General features: G+C 38.4%; 1 long non-coding RNA gene across 1 annotated transcript in view; it reads right to left on the reverse strand.

Moving 5' to 3' along the window:
- The window catches only part of LOC141421721 (uncharacterized), a 110,706-nt gene that overhangs the window by 9,726 nt on the left and 88,003 nt on the right, over positions 1 to 12,977 (reverse strand). Inside the window, exon 5 of the long non-coding RNA XR_012446393.1 lies at positions 275 to 426. This is a non-coding gene — a long non-coding RNA (uncharacterized lncRNA). The remainder of the gene's footprint in view (positions 1 to 274; positions 427 to 12,977) is intronic.

Below are 12,977 nucleotides of genomic sequence, written 5' to 3' on the forward strand. Positions count from 1 at the left end.
TTTACTAATTCTTCCTGTGTGAGATATGAAGCCAGATTCTATACAAAAGAAAGAAATAAAAAGAGTTGGTGCATTTGAAAATTTACAACCAAAACAAAAAAAAATAATTATATGAAAAGACACAGAAAAGAAACAGGCAACCACCTAAACAATGAGCTGTTCACTGATATGCACCAATCACTGCCAGCACCATTAATGGTCCACCAAATTCTAGTCTTCATCTCTCTGTTCCTACCTAAGCCATCTGGCCTCTCGCCCAATCTGGATAGCATACCTGAAGCAGTGGTGAGGAATACTCTCTTACCCACACAACAATGATTTCCTAAGGGCTTATTGTGTGTCCACTTCCATGATAATTATCACAGTCAGGAGAAAGAATAAAAGACTGCTTCAGCTCTCAAGCTTTGGGATGCAGCAGACAAGTCACTAAATAACACAAAGAGAGTGATTAGTACAATACACAACCAAACAAGGTCGAGTAGAGACACATAAGGAAAAGGAGCAGTTATACCACACAAAGAGCATCCTATAACAAACATTACTCTCTGAACCTACACCAGCCTCTTTCCTTGGAATAACAAGACAAAATGGGGCTGTTGTTGATGTGACATCGGGTCATTTGCCTATTTCCTACAGAGGTTAGAAGACCCAAATGTTTAAGGGAGCTAAGCTACTTTCCTAATTGCCACTAGTTTATCTGCAATGCTATTTAAGGCTCACAGCTTTCCTGGGTCTCATTTTCTCAGACATAAAATAAGAGAGTACACATACCTCTAAAAGGCTATCCAACTCAAAGTCATTGCTTAAACACAATCTAAAGGGCAATCAAAATAACTCTGGCTCTTTCATTTCTAGCCCCATGAATTTGGGCAAGTCTCTACCTCTCTATGCCTCAATTTCCTCACCTGGAAGGTGGGCATATTACAATAATAAGGCATCACACAGCATTATCAGTAAGGTTCAATGAGTTACTAAATATAAAGTGCTCTGAAGAGTGAGTAGTACATACTGAGTGTTATGCAAATATTATCAATCACCATTTTTGTTATTTCAGATTTCCAGTGGTATTTAAATATTTCTTTTAAAATTCTGAGACATTTGATTGCAAATGTATAATCTTCATAATAGTCACCACTGAGAATTTACAAATTAATAAATTAGTGAATCAGATTACAACAAAAGCAGATTCCTAAAAACAAAGAGGGTTTCTGGGGAAACCACATAACAACATAGAGGATATTAGTACATTATTTAATCATATATAAAATAATTTGGGATCCAAGATGGCAGATAGGATAGGAAATCAGAATTTCTGAGCACCGTGATTTTAGAAACCACTTCGAGATGAAGGAACCACACGTGGCTAATTCTGATTAGCCAATATAATAACCAATATTCGCCAATATAATAACCAATTCTATTATATTGACCAATTCTAGCCAATATAATAACCACCAAAACATTAGGTGCACATAAAATTCAAGGACTGACCCTTAAAACAGCTTTTTAAAATCATTTTCACATATATTCACATGTGTATACATTGTTTGGGCCAGGTCTCCCCCACCACCAGCTTCCAGGTAGAACCTCTTCCACCCTCTTGTTCTCTGATTTTATTGAAGTGAAAACAGAAGAGATAATAAGAAAGACATAGTGTTTTTGCTAGTTTGAGATAAAGATAGCTTTACAGAGAGATTCCTAGTGTTGCATCCATGCACATGTGTATTGCAACCCAGATTGGTTCATCTCTACCAGACCTCTTCACTACTTCCTACTCCTCTTCACATACGGACCTCTGTCAGATTACAATATCTATATTCCCTCCTCTGCAGTGAGTGTAGCAACCACATTCAAGTTTTAGGTTTCCTTCCCTTTCCCTGTTCCTCCTGTGTGCATTCTCCCCTTAGTGTGTGACCCATGTCTAATAATATTACTGCATTTGTTTTAGATCTATAATCCACATATGAGAGAGAACATGTGATTTTGGCATTCCGAACCTGGCTAACTTTGCTTAAGATGATATTCTCCAGTTCCATTCATTTATCTGTGAATGACAAAATTTCATTCTTCTTCATGGCTGAGTAAAATTCCATTGTTTATAAATACCACATTTTCTTAATCCATTCATCAGTAGTGGGGCATCTTGGCTGTTTCCATAGCTTGGCTTTTGTGAATAGTGCTGCAATAAACATGGGTGTGCAGGTGCCTTTGGAATAATTTGAGTGGCATTCCTTTAGGTATATCCCTAGGAGTGGTATTGCTGGATCATACAGCAGATCTATGTTTAGTTTTTAAAGAAGCCTACATATTGTTTTCTGAAGTAGTTGTACTAGCTTACATTCCTACCAGAAGTACATGAGGGTTCCTTTTTTTGCATTGTCAAAAAACATTTCTGGTGGTGGTGTTCTTGATGGTAGCTATTCTAATAAGAGTGAGGTGAAATCTTAGTGTGGTTTTGATTTGCATTTCCTTTATGGTTATGGATGGTAAGCATTTTTTTCATGTGTTTTTTGCCATTTGGACTTCTTCCTTTGGAAAAGCTCTGTTTAATTCAGTTGCCCACTTTTTTATTGGTTCATTGATTTGGGGAGAGTTTAGTTTTTGAACTCCCAGTATATTCTGGTTATCAGTCCTTTGTCTGATGTATAGCTAGCAAAGATTTTCTCTCACTCTATGGGTGATCTCTTCAATTTAGAGACTGATTATTTTGATGTACAAAGCTTTTTAAATTCCTGTAGTCTCATTTTTCCATCCTTTCTTTTAGTTGCTGGGCTGCTGGAGTTCTACTGAGGAAGTCCTTGCCTATACCTATTGTTTCCAGAGTATTCCCTGCTCTTTCCTGTACTAACTGAAAGATTTCAGGTCTGATATAAAGGTCCTTAATCCACTTTGAGTTGATACTAGTACATAGTGACAGGCATGGATCTAGTTTCCATTTTCTTGCAGGCAGATAACCACCTTCCCAGCAACATTTGTTGAAGAAGCTGTCTTTTCTCCACCATATATTTTTGGCAACTTTGTCAAAAATAGCTGTGTTGATTCATATCTGGGTCCTCTGTTCTGTTCCACTGGTCTTCATACCTGTTTTTGTGCCAGTATTATGCTATTTTTATTGCTGTGACTCTGTAGTATAGTTTGAAGTTGGGTATTGTGATACCTGCAGCATGGCTCTTTTTGCTCAGTATTGTCTTGTCTATTCATGATCTTTTGTGTTTCCAAATGAACTTTAGGGTGGATTTTTCAATCTCTGTGATGAATGTCGTTGGGATTTTGATGGGAATTGCATTGAACATATAGACCGCTTTTGGTAGTATAGCCATTTTTACTATGTTGATTTCTCAATCCATGAACATGGAAGATCTTTCCACCTTATGTAGTCTTCCACAAAGTCTTTCTTGAGTGGTTTGTAGTTCTCCTTGTAGAACTCTTTTCCAGGCTTTGTTAAGTTTATTCCTAGGTATTTGATTTTTTTGAGGCTATTGTAAATGGAATTGTTTTCCTATATTCTTTCTCAATTTGTTCATTGTTGGTATACAGAAAGGCTATTGATTTTTGTAAGTTGATTTTGTATCCTGCTAGATTGCTAAAGTTGCTTATGGTGTCTAGGAGTCTTTGGTTGGAGTTTTTTTGGGTCTTTGAGGTATAGGATCATGTCATCTGCAAAAAGGTATACTTTGACAATTTTTTTTATCTATTCGTATTTCTTTTATTTCTTCTTCTTGCCTTATTGCTCTGGCTAGGAATTCCAGAACTATGTTGAATAAGAGTAGGGAGATGGGCATCCTTGTCTCATTCCTGACTTCAAGGAAAATGATTTCAGTTTCTCCTCATTAAGAATGATGTTGACTATAGGTTTATCATATATGGCCCTTATAATGTTGAGGTACATTTCTTCTATTCCTAGTTTTCTTAGAGCTTTTATCATGAAGTGATGTTGAATCTTATCAAAGGCTTTTTCTGCATCTATTGAGAGAACCAAATAGTTTTTGTCTTTGCTTCAGTTAATGTGCTGTATTACATTTATTGACTTGCACATGTGGAACAATCCCTGCATCCCTGGGATGAAGCCCACTTGTTCATGGTGAATAATCTTTCTGATATGTTGTTGGTTTTGGTTTGCCATTATTTTATTGAGGATTTTTGCATCAATATTCATTAAGAAGATTGGCCATAGTTCTCCTTTTTGGATGTGTCCTCGTTCAATTTTGGGATGAGTGTAATACTGGCTTCATTGAATGAGTTAGGCAGTGTCCCTTCCCTTTCTATTTCATGGAAAATTTTAAGGAGTGTTGGTACTAGCTCTTCTCAAATCTGGTAGAATTCATCAGAGAATGTGTCAGGTTCTAGACTTTTCTTTTATGAGACACTCTTTATTGCTGCTTCAATTTCATTGTGTGTAATAGATCTGTTTAGGTGGTTGATATCCTCTTTGTTCAGTTTTAGAAGGTCATAAGTATCTAGAATTTTTTCCATTTCTACAAGATTTTCTAGTTTATTTGGAATATTGTTTCTCAAAGTAGTCTCTGATGATTTCCTGGATTTCCTTGGTGTTTATTGCTATCTCCCCTATTTCATTTCTGATTTTACAAATTTGCGTCTCATTCCTCCTCCTTTTAGTCAGATTTGCCAGTATCTTATCAATCTTGTTTATTTTTTCAGAGAACCAGCTTTTTGTTTTGTTGATTCTATTTTTTTTTTGTCTCTATTTCATTAATCTCAGCTCTTATTTTTACTACTTCTCTCCTTCTGCTTGTTTTGGTATTTGCTTGTTCTTGTTTTTGTAGGAGTTTGAGATGTAGCAGTAAGTCATTTATTTTGAGATCTTTCTATTCTTTTAATATATGCACTCATGGCTTTAAACTTTCCTCTTAGTACTGCTTTTGGTGTGTCCCATAGTTTCTGGTAGGTAGTGTTTTGAGTTTCATTAACTTCCAGGAACCTTTTGATTTCCTCTCTTATTTCCTCTATGACCCACTGATGTTTGAGCAATGTGTTATTCAACCTCCAGTTATTTGTGTATTTTCTGCTGTTGATTTTGTTGTTGAGTTCTAGTTTTAGTGCATTGTGATCAGATAGAACACAAGGGATTATTTCTATTTTCTTATATTTGCTGAAGCTTGCTTTGTGCCCTAAGATATGATCTGTTTTGGAGAAAGTTCCATGGGCTGCTGAAAAAAATGTATATTATGCTGATGCCAGATGAAATATTCTGAAGACATCAGTTAGGTCCATTTGATCTATAGTTTCATTTAGTTCTAGGATTTCTTTGTTGATTTTTTTTTGTTTGGATGACTTATCTACTGGTCACACTATCAGTGTGTTGGAGTCTATATGAGTTTTTAAAACCTTTAGTATATGTTTAATGAAATTGGTTGCACCGACATTGGGTGCATATAGGTTGATAATTGTTATTTCCTTTTGGTGTATTGCCCATTTTATTAGTATGAAGTGTCCTTCTTTATCTCATTTGACCAATGTGAGTTTGATGTCTACTTTGTCTGATATATCTACTGCTGCCCTTGCCTGTTCTTGGGGGCCATTGGCTTGGTAAATCTTCTTCCACTGACTTCCTAAATCAGTGTTAATTTCTGTCAATAGGATGGGTCTCTTGTAAACAACAGATTGTCAGAACTTCCTTTTTAATCCAGATTACCAAACAGTGTCTTTTGATGGGGGAATTTAATCCATTGGCATTCAGTGTTAATGTTGATAAGTATGTGGTGATTCCTGCCATTCAGTTGTTTTGGTTGTTTAAGGATTTGTTTGTGTGCAGCCAAGTCAGTTCTTCTCTCTGATTCCTTGTCTTTTCTTCTCTTGTGGTTTGATACTTCCTATCCTCTCATGGTTTTGTTTGCTTTCATTTTCTGTGTGCAGAATTCCTTGTAGAATCTTTGTAGTGGTGGCTTGATGATCATACATTGTTTTAGTTTCTATTTATCATGAAAGATTTTTATTGCTCTGTCAATTTTGAATGACAGTTTTGCTAGGTAGAGTATTCTAGAGCTGAAATTATTTTTATTCAGTGCCTGAAATACCTCACTACATGCCTTCTTGTTTTAAGTTTTCCATTGAAAATCTGCTGTTATATGTTATATGGGCTTACCTTTATATGTTATTTGTTTTTTCTCTCTTAGAGCCTTCAATATTCTTTCTCTGTTCTCTGTGCTTGTTGTTTTAATGACAATATGCTGTGGGGAGGATCCATATATAGTCAAGTCCTGGTGGTTTCATGTACCTGAATAGGCAAAACGTTCTCAAGATTTGGAAATTTTTCTGTTATTATTTTATTGAATGTATAATGTATCCCTTTGGCTTGTACCTCTTCTCCTTCTCCAATGCCCCTGATTCTCATGTTTGGCATTTTGACAGAGTAATTGAGTTCTTGCATATTCCTTTCACAGCTCTTGAGTTGTTTGACTAAGATTTCTTTGTTTTTTCTTTAATTTGTTTTTCATCTTCAAGCTCTGAGATTCTGTCTTCCACTTGTTCTAGTTGGTTGGAGTGGCCTTCCACTGTGTTTTCTGTTTGACTAAAGACACTTTTTATTTCTAGGATTTCTGTTTGATTCTTTTTTCTGAGATTTTTTTCATATCTGTGTTCAAATCCTCTTTTAGCTACTGTGTTGTCATCTTTAATTCATATGTCTCTTTTTTTCCTACTGTCCTTTGTTTCGCTTTGGTTTTTGTTGAAGTCCTCTCTGAGTTCATTTGTTTCTCTGGATTCTCATGTTCTTTATTTTTGGTGTCTTGAATTTCTTGAGTACATCTTATACATTCTGGTTAACCATGTCTACTATCTTTCCCATGAATTTCTCAGAGATTTCTTGCATTTTTTTTTTGTGGATGTCACTGGGCTCTGTAGTGACATTTATCATTGTTTTGTTGGAGTCAGGAACTGGGTATCCATTTTCTTCATTTCCCACTTAATCCTGTATTGAATTGTTTTTTTGAGGAGAGTGGTTTCCATCCCTTCTTCTCATAGCTCAACTTAGTGCTGTACAACTATGTTCTTGATAGGCTAGTTGGTAGTTTTAATTGCCTGCTTTCTTTCCCTTGGTTTAACTTTTGTGTTGTGACTGACTTGGTTGTTAGCTAAGTTGATGCTCTCTTTCTATCCCTGGCCTGGAGGTATTATTTAGCAATAACAAATTTACAGGTTCAATGCCAGAACAGTTGTTTACATATTATATAGAAAACTCCTTAGTGATAATATCTATATACAGTGGGACTTGGGGGGTAAAGGCTGTTTAGCTAGAGATAGAAACTTGGGAAATTGGTAAAGGTGGAACTAAAAGGGGGGGTAAAAAAGGAGTGGGTGGTTGGGGGAAGAGGTATGGTGTCTGCTGAGTTTTGTGACCCTTGTATGTGTTTGGGTATATTTATGTTGTTTTAGTGGAGGGTGCTTGTTTCAGGGATTGCAGAGAGCTGGGGTTGTATACAGTTGGTACAGTAGGCTAGTCAGCAGGTGAATGTGTAGGAGGGAGGGACAGTGGAGGTTGGAGGAAGATAGAAGGGGGAAGAGAGGACGGGGCAGAAAGAATAGTTGGGAGGAGAACAATGTATTATAGCAGAGGAGGAGGGAAAGTGAAGGGGGTAAGAAAGTAACAATGGTGAAGTTAATAATACACACACACATACACACACACACACACACACATACAAACACAAAACACAATAAATAACACCAGGTTCAGGAACAACAAAAAGTTCAATCTTTTTGTCCAGTCTTGGTTTGGCATACAAGTGGAAGCTCTGATGTGGTCTCACCAGGTGACTGGCTTGTGAGTAGTATTTGGTCCTTCTGTCCATATGGTTAGTTGCAATTGTGAGATGAGGTAAGTCTCTCAGTTCTTGTAGGTTGTTCAGAGCTGTTGTTGTTTTCACCAGTGGTAGCTTCATTTAGCTGCAGCTCTGTTTGGTCAGCTCCTCCCCATAGAAGGTGGGGCAATTTAGTTTTCAATGCTGTCTTCTGTCCCACAAGATCAGCTCTAAGATCCACCACCTGCCCTGCTTTGGGAGGTTGGCCTGTTGCCCCACCCTGCTCTCAGCCTTTTAGCCTTTCAGCCTTTCCCAACTTTTGCTGGACGCTTGCAGGTCCTCTGGGAGGTTGGCTTGTCCCCCAACTCCTGCTCTCAATTTTGCTGCTTTACCCACATTAGTTCACTGAGAGTTCAGCTCCTTGCCCCACCCCTGTTCTCTGGGGCAGGTTTAGTGTTCCACCCCCACCTCCACTGTCGGTGTTAGATTACAGTTTGCTGTTTATGTTTTTCAGTTTTGTTAGGGGTGAGGTCAGTCTGTCCATGGGCTGTGCTGTATTATGTTCCTGGGGGGGGGGTGGATAGGGGAGTCAGCCATTGTGCATGATGCTCATCCATTCATTCTGCAGATTCATGCAAGCAGCTTTGGAGCCAGGCAGGCAGGGAGAAATGGTGCTGCATTTCTCAGTGTGGCATGTTGTAGGTAGGCTTTCCACAGGCTAGTGGTCCAGGATGTCACAGAGTTTGATTCTGATTGATGGTCTGTCTTCTGGTTGTTGGGAATAAAAAAAAAATGAGAGAAATGGCCCAGGGAACTTTTTATCCCAGGGCCAGACATGCCTTGCTGGAGGAATTTTCATGGCTGTTAGGTGAAATTGAAGGCTGATATAAGGGTCAGTCTTTGAATGTTATCTGTACCTAATGTGATAGGGGTAATTATTTTGTCTAGAAGCAATCAGAATTACCCAAGTATAGTTCCAACATTTCAAGGTTGTTTCTGGAGTTATGGAGCTTAGGATTTCTTATTTCCTATCCTGGCCACCATCTTGGATCTGCTGAAACAGCTTTAGTTAGACCTAACAGTCCAAGAAATCCCTGCATGGCAAAGCCAATAGGAAACACCTGCCCTGAGAAAAAGCCCCTTACCCATTTCTCCCTTTTCTTTCTTTCTTTTTTCAAAAAGCAGAAGATAAAGCGTCAAACAGAACTGAACCCTGTGACATAATGGACCCCTAAACCATGGAAAGCCTGCCTACACCCCACTGGGCTGAACCCAGTCCCAGTAAGTGCCTTGAGAAAAGTAGAATGCCATTTCTCCCTGCTGGCTGGTTTCAAAGATACCTGTGTAAATCTGTAGACCCAACAGGTGTCTGCCACACACCACATGTGTCTCCCCACCCCCACCCTGAGAGCATAATCCTGTGCAGCTCCTGGGCAGATTGAACCCCCCCATCCCTGAACAAAATTGAGAAACATAAATAGGGAATTGTAATCTACCACTGACAGTGGGGGTGGCATGGAATGCCAAACCAACCTCAGAGAACAGGGGTGGGGCAAGGAGCTAAACTTTCAGCAAGTGAAGGTGGGGTGAAGAACAAGTGCTGAGAGCAGGAGTGGGGTGACAAGCCAACCTCCCAAAGCAGGGCAGGTGGTGGATCCTAGAGCTGGTTTTGTGGGACAGAGGGCAGCATTCAAAACTAAACTGAGTTGCCCCACCCTCCTGGGGAAGGAGCTCACCAGCCGGAGCTGCAGTGGCAGGGCAATGCAGCTGCCACCTGGCGAGAACAGCAAATCAGACCACCTTGCACACACTGGAAGTGAATTACCACAGGTCTCAATTGCAAGGTGCCCTGCAGACATAAGGAACCAAATGCTATTCAAAAGCCAGCCATCTGATGAGACCACCTCAATGCTCCTGCTTGTAACAGATGGCCCACAACACCAATGAAAGCAGACATCTCCCCTGCAAGCTGTCTGACAAAAGGGGCAGCACTCTTCACCACATAGCCCAGAATACCATGGGCCAATACCAAGATTAGACACCAAAGGAATAAGTCCAGAAATTTTGCCAAACTTACTGAATTTTTTGCTATTGTTGTAGCTGGGGTTTTTCCTTCATTTTTCTTAGTTGTCCCAGTCCCTTTTTCTAGTATTATTAATTTTACTGTTACTATTTTCTTATCCCTATTCTTATGCCCTTCACTTCCTCTACTTTTTTGGTGCTACAATCCATTGTTCTCCCCCTAACAGTTCTTTCTGCCCCTTCTCATCCACTGTCTCTCCCCATCTTTGCCTCCCTCTCTTCACTTTCCCCAACCTGTCATCACACTATTCCTCCCTCCTACACATTTACCACTCACTGACTAGCTATTCTACCAACTGTACACAACCCCAGTCCCCTGCAATGCCTGACACATGCACCCTCCACTACAACAGCCAAATTATACCCAAACACACACAAGGTCCCCAAAACACAGCAGCCTCACACTTCTGTGGGTTGGGGTCCCCAACCCACCCCTTTTCATCTCCCTTTTAGCACCACATTTACCAATTACCCACATTTCTATCTCTAGCCAAACAACCATTACCCCCCTAACTCCCACTGTTTATAAATATTATCATCACGGAGTTTTCTATATAATATGTAAACAATGGTCTGGCATTGAACCTGTAAATTTGTTATTACTAATTTACACTTCCAGGCCAGGGATAGAAATAGCACATCAACCTAGCTGACAACTAAGCCAGTCACAGTAAAAAATTAATACAAGGGAAAGAAAACAGTCAATTAACACCACTACCTAGCCAATCAAGAACATAGTTGCACAGCACCAACTATAAGGATGGGTAGAAGAAGAAGGCTAGGAAACTGCACTCCTCAACAAAACAATTCAATAGAGGATTTAGTAGAAAATGAAGAAAATGAATACCCAGTTTCTGACCCCAACAAAACAGATAAATGTCACTAATGAGCTCAGTGATGCCCACAAAAAAAAAATCTCTCAAAGAGTAAATCATGGATGAAGTCACTGAGAAACTCATGGAGAAGCTACCAGACATAGTTAACCAGAATTACAATATGTACTCAAGAAATATAAACACACCACAAGTAAAAAAACTTGAAAAGACACAGAAACAGCTAAATAATCTCAGACAGGACTTCAACAAACACCAACGTTAAACAAAGGAAACTATAAAAAAGAGATATATGAAATAAAGAATACAGAAGATGATATGAAAGAGGAAAATCTCAGAAAAAAAGAATCAAACAGAAATCCTAGAAATAAAAATGTCCTTCAGTCAAACAAAAACACAGTGGAAGGCCATTCCAACAGACTACAAAAAGTGAAAGACAGAATCTCAGAGCATGAAAATAAAATAGAAATTAAAGAAAAAAAAAAGAACTCTTAGTCAAGTAACTCAAGAGCTATGAAAGGAATATGCAAGAGCTCATGACTCCATCAAAAGACCAAACCTGAGAATAGTGGAAATTGAAAGAGAAGAAGTATAAGCCAAAGGGATGCATAATATATACAACAAAATAATAGTAGAAAATTTCCCAAATCTCAAGAAAGAGTTGCCCATTCAGGAACAGGAAGCCTCCAGGACATCAAACAGACTTGACCAAAATAGAACCTCTCCATGGCACATTATTAAGACAAGCACAGAAAACAGAGACAGAATAACATATATAGGAAACCCATCAAAATAACAGCAGATTTCTCCATGGAAACCTTAAAAGCAAGAAGGGCATAGAGTGAGGTATATTGAGCTCTGAAAGACAACAATCTCAGCCCTAGGATACTCTACCCAGCAAAAGCTATCATTCAATATTAATGAAGGAGTAAAAGTCTTCCATAATAAACAAAAACTAAAAAAAATGTATGACCACCAAGCCACTGCTACAGAAGATTCTGCAACAGATTCTATAACCAGAAGATGAAATTAAACAAACCACAAGAGGATGGGAAGTATTAAACTGCAGGAGAAGAAAAGATAAGTAATCAAGGAGTAAAATCAATTAGGCTGCACACACTCAAATCCTTAAACAACAAAAACAAGTAAATGTCAGGAGTCACCACATACCTATCAGTATTAACACTGAATGTCAATGGATGCAATTTCTCCACCAAAAGACAAATTTCTGGATACATATTAGCATCCAAACTGAACCAATAGGATATTAATCACCTGGACAGATCTATAACATGCAATGAAATTGAAGCAGTGATAAAGAGTCTCCCCCCACCAAAGAAAAAGTCCAGGACCTGACTGATTTTCTGGTGAATTCTACCAGACCTTTAAAGAAGGACTAATACTAATACTCCTTAAACTTTTCCATGAAGTAGAAAGGGAAGGAACACTGCCTAACTCATTTTATGAAGCCAGTATTGCACTCATCCCAAAATTGGATAAGGACACATTCAAAAAGGAGAACCATAGGCCAATCTCCTTAATGAACCTTAATATAAAAATTCTCAATAAAATAATGGCAAACTGAATCTAACAACATATCAGAAAGATTATTCACCATGACCAACTTGGCTTCATCCCTGGGATGCAGGGAGGTTCAACATACGATGAAAAAAGGCCTCTGATAAGATTCAGCACCATTTCATGATAAGCTCTGAGGAAACTAGGAATAGAAAGAATGTACCTCAACAATATAAAGGCTATATATGACAAACCTGTAGCCAACATCATACTTAACAGGGAAAAACTGAAACCATTTCCACTAAAGTCAGAAATGAGACAAAGGTGCCCACTCTCCCCATTCCTATTCAAATACTCATGGAATTCCTAGCCAGAGCAATAAGGCAAGAAGAAGAAATAAAAGGAATACAAATAGGTAAAGAAGTAGTCAAACTATCCCTGTTTGCCAATGACATGATCTTATACGTTAAAGACCTGAAAAACTCTACCCAAAAACTCCTAGATACCATAAACAGCTTCAGCAATGTAGCAGGATACAAAATCAACTTACAAAAATCAGTAGTCTTTCTATATGCCAATAATGAGCAGATTGAGAAAGAATATAGGAAAACAATTCCAATTACAATAGCCTCAAAAAAATCAAGTACCTAGGAATAAACTCAACAAAGCATGCAAAATACCTCTACTAGGAGAACCATAAACCGTTGAAGAAGACTACATAAGGTGGAAAGATAGCCCATGCTCATGGATTGACAGAATCAAAATAGTAAAAATGACTATACTACCA

This window comes from Castor canadensis, chromosome 3 (assembly GCF_047511655.1).
Source record: "Castor canadensis chromosome 3, mCasCan1.hap1v2, whole genome shotgun sequence".
NCBI lineage: Eukaryota > Metazoa > Chordata > Mammalia > Rodentia > Castoridae > Castor > Castor canadensis.